We start from the raw sequence: 17,327 nt of genomic DNA, 5'->3' as shown, positions 1-17,327 counted from the left end.
ATGCACAAGGGGAAATCCCACTTGAGGGGAACCACATGGATCCGCCATGGCTGTCTTGGGAGGCCCTGGAACCTGCTCTCTCAGACTCACGTGTTCAGCATACAGAAAGTACAGGTGTCAGGTTCTGAGTCACCTAGGGGTGGGCTGCCTGTGTTCTGGAAGCTTCCCTAGTAAGTCTGAACCCCCGCCCCAGAATCTCCAGCAGGCAGCCATGGCTGGGCATGAGAAAAGCCAGCACAACAAAGCAAAGTAACGCTGTTACTAAAAACTGTTTGTCTTCTTCCTCAGGTCCTAGGTTATACTTCAATTAGGGCTTTAGAACATGCCAAGCTCAGGATGCTGCAACATATGGCAGGGAGTCTCACTTCCCCATGGGGCTGTGTGCGCAGATGGGCCATGGGCACGGATGGGCGCTGTGAGAAGAAGCGCCGAAGAGGCTGCTTTGATTCAACATGGGTAAGTAAGGGCTTTGAGGGAAGACCCACAGGGGCAGCAAACGTAAGAGAATCCTGGAGCACCCACACACTCCAGTTCCTACAGGCACTGTACGCTGAATGTTTACTGAAAAGCAGGCCTTCAGCTATCTTTCAGAAAGAACCCTCAGGGATCACCTCAGTTTTCCCATGAGGAGAAATCCCTTTTCAAGTTTAGTATTCAAGGACATAAACATTTGGTTTGAGCAACTAAATAAGTACTGGGAACAGCGGGTTGTTTAGTTCTCTTGGCATATTTTATAAACAAGAGAGCAGGATAAAAAGCAAATAATGCCCTCATTAGGAACACCAGTCCAGATTTGCAGACTGGCAGGGTCATCTGTGCAGGTTCACGCAGATGGCCAAGGCCACCGCAGAACTCTGTGAGGTGAGGTTGAACATACTATGTGTGTGTTCGAGAGAGAAGAGGAAGGGGGAGGGGAGGTTAAGTGGGAAGGGGTGGTTGGGAGAAGAGAGGCGGAGAGAGAGGGAGGGGAAGAGACAGAAAAGTAATCAGTTGGCTATAAAAACTATTTAGATGCTGTAGAAAATTTTGATAAATGCCCAGGGAATTATTGAGGCCCTAGCAATCAATGCAAAGTTAAAGACCATAGGAAAACCTAGGAAACAACTTGCAATAGAGGAAGAATTTACATAACACCACAGGCCTTCTCAGGATCCTCCACTAAAGCTGCCTGCAGGCAGGGTCTAGCTCCTTCTGGCAGGAATCTCTATGCATTATTTCAACCAATTAGCTAGTGAACTAAATTGCACTCAATCCACGTTCTCCAGAGATAGAAAAGCTGTTTGAGGCCAAAAAAAAAAAAGCCAATTACTAGCCTAGAGGTCACTTCAGAAAACCACAGAGTTGCACACCAAGGAGCTCCAAATAGCCTTTTTGAAAAAAAGTAAGCTCAGTCCCTTCCTTTTCTCTGGACATAAGACATCAATGCCCCACACATATCAATCATTTATATTTCTACCTGCCTCCTTAAACACTGGCATAGTACATGATTTCTCATTCTGTTTACAAAGTTGTAGTACTTGCTTTACCTTTACTGAAGCTTAAAATGTCACCTGAGTTAAAACCACGCAGTAAAAACAAACAACATCAAAGCAGGACCACAGACATTCCACTTCCCCCCACCTCCATCACCCCGGCCAAGAAGCTGCCTGTAACTATAACCAATACGGTGATGCCCTGAGAGGAGTGCGCACGAAAATAAAAATCAAATGCAAGAGTCATGCTGCTAAGAACTTAAAACTCTTCTAGACCAACCTCATAGTGGATCATTTATCACAGTTGGTTTCAGAAATGACGCTATTTCCTGCAAGATAGGAATTATATAACATCATCTTTTCAGAATTTTTAAGATGTATATTTAACACCTACATTTTAATAAAGGGGTGTATTTGTCATATCTATAGGCTTAAAAACCTTTTGCTTGTCCACCTCTTTGCTCTAGTGATAAATATGAGTATTTTGTTAACGTGACAACCAGTTTTAACCAAGACTATTATCACTGGCAGATTTACCAACTAGAGGTGAAGGACTCTGAATTCTAAAGTTTTCTCAACCGGCTATGCTATGTCCTACTTTTGAGTACTGTTAAATTATTTTTCCATATTATGTGACCATATTTTACTTAATACTTCATCTTACACAAACAAACATGAATGTTTTTGAAAAACTATTCAGTAACTTTTTTAAAAGTTTAGTTGATATCCACTTGCTTTCATAAACAGTTGTACCATAAATCATTCAGCCAGTAAGCATTTGAGGGGTCAAGTGCTATGTGCTACACACTGGGGTGTGTGGTGGCTAAGACAATTCCAAGAGGCTCTCTGGCCAGTGAAGCAAACAGGCAGTACACAAGCAAACCGATGTGGTAGCTTCATGGCATGACAAGTACCAAGGAGGAAATCAAGATGGTAATGCCATGTGAGTTATTGGGTGGTGGAGAGCAGGGGAAGGGCCAATTCAGATGGAGTTGCAGGGAAGACCTAGAAGGAAGAAATGCTGATGTTGATGTGGAAGAGCTGGGGGAACAGCATTCTGGCCAGAAGAACCAGCAATCACAAAGTCCTCAGGTTTGCCTTGCCGCAGGGAGAGAAAGAAGGCAAGAGTGGCTGGAGCTTGGTGAGACCATGACCTAATCACTCACTTGGCTGCACTGGTAGACTGAGCTCCTTCTCGGGTGAACCTGTGTCATAAACCGCACAGCATTCATATGGTCTTACATTAGTATTCAGTCAAGGCACTCTGGAAGAAGCTACCAGAAACAGAAACCCCTTTGGACAGGGCAGTTTTATGGACTTACTGACTTTTGCTGCTCTAGCAAATGCCTATCCTAAAATCACAGCTCAGTGACGGTGTCCGAGATGTTCCTTGTCTTACCATCTTCATCAGCATGCACAAGTGTGAAGCTGTGGTCTCAGGAAGCCATTTCAGGTGACTGAAATTACAGGTGTGGTATGGGGGAAATGTTTTGCTCCCTTCTCTTCACCATCGTCAAGGTCAAAGTCCTTCATTATTACTTAAAAAATAATCTCATACTTGTGCAATACTGCATAGTCATTTTTGACTACTGAGCAGAATGACCCATATGTGGGGATACAACCATGTAAACATGGTTATTACAATGTGGTGGTTTATGAATAATGTTTACCTGCTTCCCTTTGGGGGGGTTTATCTCTATTTCTTAATCCTTCTGCAAAGAACATATAAAATTAAAATTCCCATGCGACAAAAAGAGAAAAATACGAAAGCTACTTGATAGGCACCTGAATTAAAAATAAATTCAATGCAAGAATATTATGCACCTCTATCATAGTCTGAAGTCCTCTCATAATTTTTCCTTCTCCTAAACTCAACAGACAAAGCAACAAAATAACAACTGAGCTTTTTGAACAAGACTCAGGAAAACTGATACTGAGGATCCTGGGACACAAAATAAAATTTATATGCGTGTGGTGCTTTCCATTTGCAAAGCCCTTCAACACTCATTATTTACTTATCTTTAAACATTTTGCTTAGTGCTGTGCTATGCTTAGTTGCTAAGTTGTGTCTGACTCTTTGTGACCCCATGGACTGTAGCCTGCCAGGCTCCTCTGTCCATGGGATTTCCCAGGCAAGAATGCTGGAGCAGGCTGCCATTTCTTTTCTGCTTAGTGCTACCCACCCTATCAAGCTGGAGCAAGGTAGATGGATAGGCAATAGGAACAGAGATCAGAAGACCTGGGTTCTGAGTCCCAGCCTTGCCACTTGAGGAGCTGGTTTGGGATATAGTTGAGTCTCAGTAACCTTCTCTGTAACGTGGGGTAAAAATGGCACTACTGACCTCACAGGATGGTGCGAAGACTGACAGTTAGGTGGAGTTTCCCAAACCCTTAACCAGGAGCTGAGCAGACCTCCATTAATTACTCTGTCTACTGAAGGGCATATATTGTCACCCATCTTTACAGAGCAGGCAACACAGCTGCAGAGTTTGGGTGACTTGCCCAAGGTTCCCAGCTGACAGCAAAGGTGGAGTCAACCTTTAACCAACTGCCCTGCAAACCTCGGGGCTTCTGTGCACCAGCCGAGGACACGAGTTCAGGAGTGCCCAATTCCACATACCAGACCACCAATAGAGCTTTTAGAAGTACACAGGATGAATGATTGCTATCTTTATTTAAAGGACAGCAATGTTACCTCTCAGATTTTTTTACCACCATCAAGGAGATAGTTTTTTTTTCCATAGGACTCCAAGGGCAGCAGTGAACAGGCCCCATTTTCCTGTGGTCCCCAGAGGGGCTGTCTTAGAGGAGCAGAGTGATGAGGGCACCCTGACCTACAAAGTCTACCATTTCATTTTTCAGCAACCAGAGGCTTAAACCAGTTCTTTCAAAGAAGTGGTGTATATAGGATCACTTCTGCAAAAAAGTTCTTGATGAAGTTAGGCTGATCCTTCCCTCCCCAAATTCAACTAAGTATAATTTTCCCAGGTGAAGAAGGGCCATTAGATAGGTGGGAAACCCTTCTGCTCAGGGGTCCATACCTCTGGGTCAGTGCCCTTCCAGTCCATGGCAGACATCAGACATTCCCTGTGATGTTCTGCTGGATCCTTCCTCAGCACAGTCTTTCGCACAGAGCTTAATAAACATCTGTGGCATTCATGCAAAAAGCTTTTGCCAAAAGCGTATTGTAATTCACATAAAGATGTTCTGAAGGACCAACCAAAGTGTTTTTCCCAATAAATTCCAAGTCCTTTCAGGGAGGAACTGTCCGCTGCCCACTCACCTCGGCTCGCACTCAGTGTGTCGGATGAATAAATGAATGAACAGCCTCAATACAGAGCCTTGGGAACAGGCAGTCATCTGTATAAGATATTAATTCTCCCCAAAGCCTCAAAAGTCAATCAGTCAAAACAAATGACCCTTTCAGCCTGAAAAGTACCCACTCAGAGTCCAATTAGGAAAATAGGGTCTGTGTATATGCAAGTGGGGCATTTGCATTTGATTAATCCCATGAATTATCTAACAGCCTCTAGACAGATTTTCTTTCCTCCCTTTAGTTGCTTCAGGTCCTCTTTTCAATCTTGCAATTGGTAATTGTGAGCATGAAAAAGTACAAATCTCTAAAAGAGTGTAACTGTAAAATTATTAGCACCAGCTCATTTTCTAAACTGGAAAAAAATGAAGATTCAGTAATTTGGGCAATGGGCTGAAAACTTCTGGGCTGTGAGTTTCAGTCACTCTTCTACCCATCTCTTTTATTCATGACCAGCCAAATGCTGCTTAAGCTTCTAGGCTGCTTTTTTTTTCCTCCTGGTGGGATTGTGCCCTTGGGTATTGCCATGGGAAAATGCTACAGTCATATAGCCCAAAGAGAATCTGTCTTCATGAACACAGCCCAGTGCCATGAAAACAGCAAAAACAAGACAAGAGCCGGACAGACACATTGCAACGCCTCCCCAGGGACTGCGTGGGGGGACGAGGAGGGCCAAGTGCTGTGGTAGCAGCGGCTCTGAGCATGCGCCTACTACTAGCCCCCACACCAGCTGTTTGTGGTGCCATCTGTTCCCACCCGGGCTGCTTCCTCTGAATGGCTTTCCTGAAGCCGCCCGCTCGCCCTGTCGGACACGATCAGGTCAGCCCAGCGCTCTGCCCACACTGGACCTGCTGCCTGCACTGCCCCACCTCCCACCCGGTATTTCTTACAGGGCCACCAATTCCCAAGATGACACCGCGTCTGTCAGGAGGCCCATTCTTCACTGGTCGCTTGCTGCTGTGGCAAATGAGGGCTGCAGTCAACCCCACCTAAGAGGGGCCGTGTGAAGTCAAGCCTGCAGAGCTCAAGATGTCCTTGGCTTCCAGCAGAATGTGGCAGAGTGAAGCTTGGCTCTATCTCTAAGTGCATACTTGCCCAGCTGTGAACTGTCCCAGGCCCTACAGTGATTTCCCCCAACTGCTCAAATGATACTACAGGCAGATGTAAACCCCAGTCCTGTCCTTCTGCAGGAGCTGAGCAAGCCCAGGAGGGTCTGACACAGGGTGGCATGTTTGCTCAGAGGCAATGCTGGGCCAGGAAGAAGAACCAGGGATCCAAGACAGCCTCTTGTTATCAAGTTCTAAGTTCTCAGTTTAAGTCCTCCTACTGTCTTCATTTAAAAAAATAAAAATCCAAAGCAACTGAACAACAACAAAACTGAATGCCTTTGCAAAGCTGCAGGCTCTCTATCTAGCATTCAGGCTGTTGCATAACATTAACCCCAGTTCCCTTCTCCCGGGCTTCTGTGAGGCTGACATCACCTCTCTGCTCTGAACAGTCTCCTTGCCATTATCCAGCCTGAGCTTCTTTTCACTGGCCTCCTACTTGAGCAGCTTGGGGTGGGGGAGACGATATGAGTCCCCACCTTCGCACACAGGCTCCCTGGCCCCTGTGGAATTCCATCTCCTGCACTGACCCTTCCCTCTTGCATCTGTGTGGGGAGACACACGTCACTGGGGGCCACTTTCATGATTGTGTTGCCATCAGGATTAGCTGGATTAGGGGCCCGATGCATAAGGACCCCCTGGTGCTGTGAGGAAGTTTCATCACTAGGTCAGCACGGTGTGAACTATATTCTGTCACCACCACCACCACTCCCTACAGCCACCAACTGAAAAGTGGGGCTGGGAGGGAGGTGGCAGAAAAAATGCTTCCAGGGCACAACTGCCTCAACTCCTCTTAGTAATAAATTCCCTTGTGGTACATTTCGAAGGACATGAACTACTGAAGACTGTCTCCTTTTTAAAATAAGAAACCTACCCGATTCTTTTCCTATCCATAAAGAATTTCATGAGTCTCCCAGTGGCAGTACGTGGAATGTCACTGAGCATAGCTACCATAAAACACAAGGGCCCTTTGCTAAAACCAGTCAAGCAGTTTGGGAAGAGAGAGTGCTGGAACCTTACTATGTTCAAGGTGAACAAACACCTCCATGGTGGTCAATTCTCATTCTTCTAGAGATGCTTGCACTAGCTCTCCCAGGGAGGAGGGGAGGCTTCCCCATTTAATCTGAAGGAAAACACCATGGACACAAGTTGTGGATGGAATCAGGGGTGGGGCAAGCCAGGGGAAACAAGAGGATGGGGACAAAACCAAGAGCACAACTCTCAAACTCCTTTTAAACATTTTCACCGACAGAAAAGTTTTCCTCCCTTGACATCATTTGGCCCATTCACCTACCCAAGCCTCCCATTCTGGCCGCCACCACTCATGTGGACCCTGCATGAAGTAAACACAATTTGTAGAGAAAGTAATGGGATTTCTGCAAGTGTGTGTGAGTGTGTGCGTGTGTTTTATAGAACAGTCCTTCTTGCACAGAACCAGGCTGTTCCATCAAAGCCGTATCTGTTATATTTCTGTCTTTCTCTTCTGTTTGGTGTATTCACCAACAAGAGAAAAGGAGGTAAGCTTTGGCGGCCCTGACCTGCAGCTGGAACACAATACTTTCGCACAGCCCTGCCGACCCCTGACATAAATTTTACACCGCAGCTGGCATTTACACACTCAGCATTACCATATGTATAGCTGCTCGGTGCTAATTATGCTAATCACCTGTCTAACTCGCTGCTGCGAAAAATGGTTGTATTTAGCAGTCCAGTGCCTACCAATGCAGCTTACTGTGTGGCTGAAATGTACATTCAGACGGCCCTGAATGGCAAGATTTTTCCACGTTGCTGGCTACATTCAGGCCTCAGAAAAATTTATTCAAGTCAACTGGTTTCGGTCCGCAACAAAAAAGTTACGAGAAAAAAGTGAGTGTGTTCTTGCCCTAACATTCTGGATCTGCTTGCAAGCAAAATGATAAATCAATTGGTGTGGGAAACAAAAAGGGAGAGAGATTTCTTTTGGAAGCCATGTGAAACTGTAGCCTATTTAAAAAAAAAAAAAAAGAAAAAAAAAGGGTCATCCTATCCCTCAAATCTCTAGAAAGAGCAGTTAATAGATATTTAGCCCTAATCCCAATTCTCTCAAACTGCAAGCTTTGTTTGCAATTAAGCAAAGTATTAAACATGTGCAGCTCTTTTCTGGATCATGTGTGGATTAAAATGATGGTATCATTTTTTTTAATTTATTACAACACTGTATGATTCTCAAGGGGGAAAATCAGGTAAGAGGAAGAATGTCTTAAAAGTAGTTTGGGAAAATTCTTATCTTTCACAAAGTTTCTATTTAAAAAGATACTGTGTAATACTTACATCTATTTTTGTGAGATTTTCTGGTTTCGCCACTGCAGGAGCAAAGGAAATCAAGGGAGGGAATGGGGGTGGGGAAGATGGGAGAATTCAGAGAAAGAAAAAAGAAAAAAAGTGGTTGGGAAGGCAGGGCGGGAGGAGGGCAGGAGAGAGTCAAAAAGCCTACATTCTCCTTAATCTCAAAGTTCCTCTTTTTATCATCATTGTTTCTTAAAGCAATTTTCTCAGATCATTCTACAGAACCCATTTATTAAATCAAGGTAATATTATCATAGGTTGTTTTAACAATTCCCGAAGTCCAAGCTGAAACCCCATTTCCTCCTAACTCACAAAACACTTTCCGATTCATTTTTAAAACCACTGAGTCTAGTCACTGTAAGCACTGCTTAGTATTTGATTATTTGGGTGTGCAGATCTGTCTAGCCATTCCAATTTCCTTGAACTGCCCACAGCACATAAGATACATTCTACGGAAGGGATGGCCCAAAGTGCTTGCTTTCTCACCTCCAAATGATCATAATTAGCAAATTCTTTATTTAAATTTAGAAATTGGGAGCAAACTGGAAGGTCATTCATTTTGCAGTGTAACCTGGGTTATCCCACCCCCACCCTGGCTACAAAAGACCAGAGCAGTCTTGTGATAAATCTTAGGTTTATACACAGAAGGTGTACCAACCAGTATAAAGGGATTGTGAAAGAAGCTGGCTTTTCCTTGCAGCAAATAATAAGGGGAAGGCTCATAGTAGCTTGAGGATGCTGCTATGAAGACAATAGCTTTCTTCCTATCAGCTCACCCCACCATTCTGTTCAACTTTATATAAATATATCTGACCCAATGAAGCAACATTATCCAAGCCACATCTTTCTCTCTTTGGCATCCCAATTCAAGTTGCTTTTCCTTACTAGTCCAAAGTATTAACTCATCTGGGTTTTTTGTAGTTTCAAATCTTGACTATGCAGCTAAAAATACAAATGATGGGATCACTACTGTGCTCGCTGCAGAAGGCTTACCCCTCTCGTTCCCTCTCAGTCTCTCGCTCTTCTTAAATAGGTGGACCACCCTGTCTCATGGCACAGAGGACTGTTTACATTGCAGTACTTGACTGTGTAATACATCTGGCATTTTTGGGCAGGATTCCTGAGCTAGGGGCCAGAAGCCCTTAAGCAATGATTTAAAAGGAAAAAAAAAGTCATGCACATTGACTTAACAAAGCCCACTTCCAGCTCCTTTTGTTTACTTTCATATATGCTTCATCAATAACTGAAGACTATCTTGGTTGCTAAATTACGGAAGTCCCCTGTTTTTCATTTATTTTAACTATAACAGATAAAGCTTGTGCTGCAGTATGGAGGCTTGCTTCTCACTAGCCTTGCCTCCATAGCCAGTGGTGTTCTGGGACCCACATGCAGTGTGGATCATTTGGGCCTACTCACACCTGGGTTTCTGGATTAGAAATAAGGCCCTGCCTCCACATTATAAATCTCTCCAACAACAAACTTGTCACTCATTAGCAGGTACCTGACTGCCCACCAACGAGTTTCCTTAACACATGACAGCTGTTTTTCCAACTATGCTCTAAGCCCCCAATACAACAAAATGGTCACAGTCTTGAAGGGACTGAGGACAGGAGGCATCTTTCTGTAAATAGAACTCCTAAAACTCTCAACAGTCAAGCAGTTCCTCAATGGCAGCATTCTACTGTTTTGAAAGGCTAGTTATTTAAGTCAAACTTAAAGACATATGGAGAAAAACTGAGATATTGTAGTGAAGGAAATAACAAGCCTATATCCAATTAAGAGGAAAAAGAAATCTAAAAAGTATTACCATAAAGCTCCTAAATGCAGAGTTTAGAAGCGAAGAGTAATAAAAATGCTTGTATTTTGGTGACCCTGATGATGACTGTGTATTCGAGGCAGGTTTCCACCAAGGAAATCCCACGGAGCTTCCTCTTTCTGGGCTGCCAGAGATGCCTTCATGAGCAGCGCTGTCTGCATTCCAGGATGTCAACTGAGATTTCTCATGAGGACAGACCATCTAATGCTGTGGCATCAGCCAAAATTTGGATGTGGAAACCTGTCCTCTTCCACCTCTACCCAGGCTCCATGCTACCTTTGGTTCTGATGAGAGTTCCACCCAGGGAACACCTGAAGGTGGAGGACCTGGGCTGGAATGTCACGGTGTATGTTTCACTCAGCATCTCAGAAACACTATGGGGCCCAATTCTTCACATTCATATGGCACATTAAGCGCAGGGGACTAGGACTTGTTCCATAGGCCACACATCAGTGGACTCTAAAGTTACCTCAAAAGCTCATTAAAATGCCATGACTCTTCAATAGGAGAAGCACATCTACTGATAAGACCCCATCAAAGAAACAGTCTTGAAACCAACTCTCATACAACCTAAGAACCCTAAGGATGCAGATGGTAGCTCTGCATCTAGTATCTCCCACAGCTGATTTGAAACAATACATTTTCGAATTCCTTCCTGTCAGTTTGTGATTAACCAGATTTACTACCATTTCAGATTTCACACTAGTAATTCTAGAGAGCCACTAGGATTGGATTTGGGCAGTTTATGAATAGGTGGGAAGATGGACAGTTGGGAGGGAGAGGAGAGAAGAGAGGAGGGCAGAAGAGCAAAGGGATGGATACAGGTGACGGAGGAGGGAGGAAGTAGGATGGAAATAAGATTCTGGGAACTGATGAGCAGCAAAGCAAATAACAGTATTTTAATAATAGAATCATTCAAGTATGGCAATTATTTAGGGAAGTCTCACATAGCTACAATTCTCTCAACCTTTTTTTAAAATAGTGCTAAGTTAAAATAGTGTATTTTTGCAAAATGGCTTCTATTAAATCTGGTCTCCTTTCAAATAATTTAAACTATTTTCATACTTGTTTTAAAAGCAAAAAAAAAAAGGTTAAAATAAAACACCCCCCTCTTCTCAACCAGTTGAATAGATTACTCTTCAGGAGTTAAATCTGGGCAGATTCAGTCCTACTGGTGTGAACAAAGTAGGGGGGCAGCCATATAAACAGCCCCTTCCACTGCTTAACTGTGATCCCCGCCCCCCCCCGCCCCCCCCAATAAGAGAAGGAGGGCAGACAAGTTACAGCTCAGCCTGAGTGGACAGAGCTGCAGGGGTCATGGGGAGGTCAGCTTTGAAGGAGAAATCCCAATGAAATATAAACATGGCATTGTGGAAACCAGACAAATCTCCCATAGCTTGTCCAGCCAGCGTTAATCTCGCCATCAGCTGTGGAGCATAATCCAAACAAACTGATCTGGCGGTTCATACATCTGGAAGCTGTCATCTTCTGGAACCTCCAAGCAGCGTTCCACATATCTGAAACACTCCATCGCCCAACCTGACCTCTAAACTTGTCAGAGGGTCAAGAGTGGCAGGCACCAAAGAGATATAAGGATTTAGAGGGTCAGCTGCCATAGGAAGATGGCATCTGAGGCTATCTGTTATTTTTAAAGCACTTATTGTTGGGCATTTATTTTTTGATCGTTTTTCTCCAGATATGAAAGCTATGCCACAATTGCTTCCACCTGTATGTATGTGCCCACTGTCAGAATCGAATAACCATCTAGAACACATAGTCTTCATTTTAAAAGTGCCTAGGGGACCAAGGAGCAGAAAGAAGCTGTTGCCTTTTTTTTTCTCTCCTTCGTGAAATGCCAAAACCCCCAAACTGACGGCCCCAGAAACCAGAAACTGGCTGATAACCTTGGAGAGGGCAGTAAGAGCAGAGCCTGTGCACCGCCTGCCTGGCAGACGGGCTTCAGTCCTTCGTTGTTTCTTTGGTTCTGCTGCACAAGAGCACCTGGCGACAAGCAGTGTGTGGCAGGAACATCTGGAGAACTGGATCATCAAGAGCCCATGTACTATGTGGGATTTGGAAAGGAGCTGTTATTGCTGTATGAGCAAAGTCCAGTGGTGTCTTTTGTTGCTTTTTGTAAAGTCACATTCATGCTAAAAACCTTCAGTCTACTGTGTTGGAAATCCAGTGAGGTCTATCTGCAAAATTAAGTTACCCAAAGGAAAAGGAAAAAAAATGTATCCGAATATAACTTCTCCCTTCTTCTATGGCCTATCCCCACCTGTTCTCAAGTTTTCATGATGTTTTTACTTGCTACTTAATAGAATTCTAAAGATAATCAAAAGTTTAAATTATTTGCATGAAAAAAGTTAGATACCTGGGTCAGTAAATATAGGGATGGGGAGGGAGTTATCTTAAAGCTTTCACATTTATGGCAATGCTTTAGCAGTGTAATAAAAGCCTTCCATCAGCATCCGTCTTCTAACTGCAATCTATTACCTATTATCTAAACCACTGGTTCTCAATTGGGGCAATTTTGCAACCCCCACCCCCACATTTGACAATGAATAGAAACACAATTATCACATCCAGGAGAGTGCTACCAGCATCTAGAGGGTAAAATCCAAGGATACTATTAAACATACCTCAGTGCACAGGACAGCTCCCACAACAGAGAATCATCCAGCCCCAAACGTCAATAGTGAGAAACACTGTTCTAAACTGAAAAGGTGAAGCTCAATTATCTCCTCTAACTGCCTAAGTTAGAGCCAAAAACAGCCAAGAGCACTGAAGGCTTATGCTAGCAACTACAAACTCTAGAGCACTTAGAAATACTAAGCAAGCATTTAAAAAAAAAAAAAAGGCCATGTGCCTTAAGAAAAAACCAAGTTATAACTTGTGTCCTCCTCTTTTGATGCTGGCCTCCAGAGATGTTAATAACCAAACACAAGACAATGTGGATTCATTTCAAGGCTGTTATCTTTTGCAGTAAAGGAGGCAATGTTTAGAGGAAAAAACAAAAAGCTCAAAAAGATAAATGAATGTTCTGTCACTGGAGAATCATGACAACAAACTCATGTCTCAGAGAGGGTTGGAGTGGAGGGGTAGATACTAAGTGAGGCAGAAGGATAAAAGCACTAAGCAAAAATGCAAAACCAACAGAGAAATGGGCAAGATTAAAAAGAAAGCATTTCCCTTCTGTGAGATCCTGGGGAAGCTCTCTGGTACCAAGGAGGGAGCTGGAGGCCAAATACACTAGTGTAAACCTTAAGGCAGGCAAAGAATGGCTAAAGGAAGATTTGGCAAGTCCCCGCTGACACCACCCGCCAAACACCCTGAACACATCAGAGACCTTCCTGCTACATAGCTGGACCTTCTAAGACTCAAGGTGTCCCACCTCAAACCTGAGGTCCCAACCAAAGGTAAGCACTGGAAGTTCTCCCAGAGACCACACCCCCTGTCCTCTGAGCCTTTGCCCATGCTGTTCCTTTGACCTGGAATGCCCCACCACCAGCCCTGCCCCTGACTCAGGCCCCCTTCCTCAGCGCTATCCTACAAGGTGCCCCTGCTATCCTGCCACTGGTCTGTGTGTCTGCTGGGCGGAAGTCACCTGAGGACAGGGATGAGGGTCTTTTACCAACATCACTCTGGAGCTTCAGGCAGCACCTGACACAGAGCAGTCACTGAGAACATGTGCTGAATGAGTATTTTTAAGTAACACTCTCTCCCTGACCTTGCTGCCACTGGCTGGTGTTACTGAAACATTCCACATATTATTTCACCCACCCTCAGGACTCCATTCACAAGCAATCTAGATTTGAAATTTTTTTACTCGCAAATACTATAACCCTAAGACCCAAGCTAGCACCTAATGTATATTGACAGTTTCTTAAAAAGCAATCATTGTATGAACACTGTAACTACAGAATCAAAGAATTCTTATCACCAATGCCATAAAAAACATCTTCCTTATCTAGATTATATTGGCTGCACATTGTGGCCAATGTATTCAAACTGTCTTTATAAAGCCATGTTTCCTCAGCATGTTAAACAAAGCATGAAAGCCAAATCAAAGATATAGCCTATCAAGTGGATCCCTTTAATTTGCTGACTCTATTAAAAAGATAACATTATTTTGGCAGATATGAGGATACTTGTAGTAAGTCTATGTGTATACACAGATATAAAGGCAAGTGAAGATATTAATACATTATCTATAAATCAATCCTATCTAGATATGAATGTACCTGTGTACAGATGTATAGTTGCTTTTGCATATACGCATGTCAATTTTTATCAACAGAAGAAATAACATTTTATAAATTGTTCCTCAGCACTCTCTCCCCTTGAAATCTCTTATGCTTTCCTTTCTTCTGTTGCTTTTTAACTAAGAAAATATGCGACCTCCACTCACTTGGTTTAGCAAGCACCCTTGTTTACGTCCAGAATATCTGCAGTCTCTATTAAGAAATGACTATCTAACAGATTTCTTCGCTGATAGTGATGAAGAATGTACCTAAGACACTAAAGTGCAAATTAACCTACATTCCAAGTTACTTCTCATTTTACTCTACTAAAGTTTAGGATAGTAGAGAATTCTTACTCTGAAAAGCAAATAATTCCATTATTTGCTGTTGATATAAACACTAAGCTCACTATGTCACAAACAAGACTTCCTCATTGTTACCTTTACTTTGAATTTAAATTAAAATTATAAAATGGTATGGTGGCCTCCTTGGTTGGGTTTATTTACACTTTTGAAACTGTTACTTCTACAGGGGAAGAGAGTATGGAATGAAGGAATGGCAAATCAAGGTCAAGGCAACAGAAGATCAGGCTGACTTAAGTCACCAGTAGGCAGGGTGGACATGGAGACACAGAGGATCCATAATTTCTCACATACAAAATAGGACAATAATTCAATCATCTAGAAAAAAAAAATGTTACAAAGGCTATCAGGTGATAAAAATAAAGATAATAGATAGCTACTTTACTGAGTGGTAAGGCATGTGATAATATAAATGGTAAGGGTAGTTGTTTAACAAGTGATAGTATGGAGTATCTGGCCAAAGAATCAGTGAGCCACACTGAAACTGCCAAAACAGAATGGGAAAGGAAATAGCTCAGAGGTCCAAAGTAGGCACAATGAGTCTTATCTCAGGTGTGTCATTTCCCAGCACTCTATCACTAAGCTAGAGCCTCAGCTTGTTTCTCCTCCCAGGACTTGAAATGAGTTATGTAATGCACAAACATAGTTACTTCTAAAAATATTTATACAATGTTATACAAATAAGTGGGGGCTTCCCTGGTGGCTCAGATGCTAAAGAATCTGCCTACAATGCAGGGAAGATGCCCTGGAGAAGGGAGTGGCTACCCACTCCAGTATTCTTGCTTGGAGAATTCCATGGACAGAGAAGCCTGGCAGGCTACAGTCCATGAGGCCACAAAGAGTTGGACACAACTGAGCTGGACTAACACACACACAAATAAGTTAACATTAGTTGTCTATAAACTCATTCAAAATCTACTGGCAAGTCTTGCTCAAAACAACGATATGGTCTTTTGTCATCATCATCGACACCCAACAAATTTGTTGGTCCAAGTAGCAGAAAGGGAAATTTACTCATCTCTTGCTCTGCCCTAGAACCTGGGGCAGGGGCCCACAATCTAGCCAATCACATCATTTCTGAATGGTCCAGGGCCCCAAAGAGCTACTGCACCCTATCCCTGCCCCACAGGGGGCCTCCCACTGCTGCTGTCCACTCAGCTTGGGCCTTTGACCCCTTTTCTGAGCTTCTGCTTAGAACTCCCTCCCTCCTCTGCTCTAGGTTGCCCTAATTTGCCTCACCACCTCCATGGAAGGTTTTTTCTTCTGCCATTTAAGTTTCAAATTTAATGCAAGTCTGACATTCAACTCTAATAGTTGTAAATGTGTGAATTTGTGCACAGGGAGTGTCTCATATCTTCAGTGTCCCTTCAGTGCCCAGCACCGTAGGACCATTATAGATGCACAGTAAACTTGCTGTTAAGACATTATATATGCTTAATAAAACCCTTCTTTTATCTGCTAATGACAATGAGGCGCTGAGTCGAGGTAAATTACCCCATGGATTCAATCCAAAGAACACTGTTGTATTCATTACTAAGCTACTTAAGGCAAGAATGTTTTCTGGTCTTAATTATTTGGACTATTATTTTAATTGTCACTTCTTAACTAAAGACTCCACCATATGCTTGCAAAACACTGAAAGCTGAATCTTCACAAACAAGGCAAGATTTAATATTCTCCAAGGCTAGGTCTCCAAGAGTATTCTGAAGAGGGATCAATTATGCAATTATGCATGTACTCTTAGGCTTCCAAATTTTGTCTTAGATATCACAAGGAATGCCTCAGATATTCCGGTTTGAAGTATCTACATAATTACCTCAACCCATCTCTCCCATCTGATTGTAAGAGATTACCTAGGTAGTGTTCAGGAGTTAAATGTTTCCAAACACCAACAACGTTACTTTCCAAAAACAAAACAAAACAAAAACAACCCCCTTCTCTCCCCCGCCCCAAACAAAACCCCTGAATCAAAGAGATTTACACAAAGAATGTAAAATGTTTCCGTCAGCGGTGGCGGCGTACGTCTCTGTCTATGGGTGATCTATTTTAAATTTACAACCACTTGAAAAAAAAAAGACTTCAAGAACCCCCAAATTGAGGAATGTGGATAAAAGACTGGCAGAACCCTTGGAGAGCTCCCATGGCCCCTCCCTCCAAACCCGCGTTCTTAAAACACATTTTTTTTATTCTCTCAGCCTGCAAAACACTGCTTTCTCCCAGAATAATTCCATTTTAAAAGCCCCCACCCGCGAGGAAACATTAATCTACTTTGCAAACAAGCGTTCCAGTCTGTGCTTTACTGTTTTTTTTTTCAACTCCTTTTCCCCCACCCCACCCCCCTTTTTTTGTACCTTGAGACAAATGTTTTTTTTCCCCAAGAGTTGAAAGCTGTCCAAAAACAGGACCACACACGCTGCCGCCTCCGCAGGCCCGCGTTGCTCCCGCCCCCCGCCCTCCGCGCGGCGGCCACGGCCGCCGGGGGCGCGCACACTCCCTCCAGCCAGAGGGGTGGCCTCTCTCTGCCCCCACCCTCCTTTCTCTTTGGACGCCGTGGGTGGGGGTGGGGGAGGGAAGGAAGCTGAGGACGCGAGCAGGCAGAGCAGACGCCTTCCTCTGGCCGCGTCTGGGCGCGCGGCGGAGGCGAGCGGTGGTGGCGGCTGGACCTGGGGGCCCCCCCGGCCTAGCGGAG

At 43.7% G+C, this 17,327-nt stretch overlaps 1 protein-coding gene across 1 annotated transcript in view; it reads right to left on the bottom strand.

Moving 5' to 3' along the window:
- Window positions 1–17,327, bottom strand: part of PTCH1 (patched 1) — a 70,943-nt gene that overhangs the window by 42,961 nt on the left and 10,655 nt on the right. The window lies entirely within an intron of this gene.

This window comes from Bison bison, unplaced genomic scaffold, assembly GCF_000754665.1.
Source record: "Bison bison bison isolate TAMUID 2011002044 unplaced genomic scaffold, Bison_UMD1.0 scf7180017864057, whole genome shotgun sequence".
Lineage (NCBI taxonomy): Eukaryota > Metazoa > Chordata > Mammalia > Artiodactyla > Bovidae > Bison > Bison bison.
Note: the sequence above shows the minus strand (reverse complement) of the source record. Positions and strands in the feature narration are given on the sequence as shown.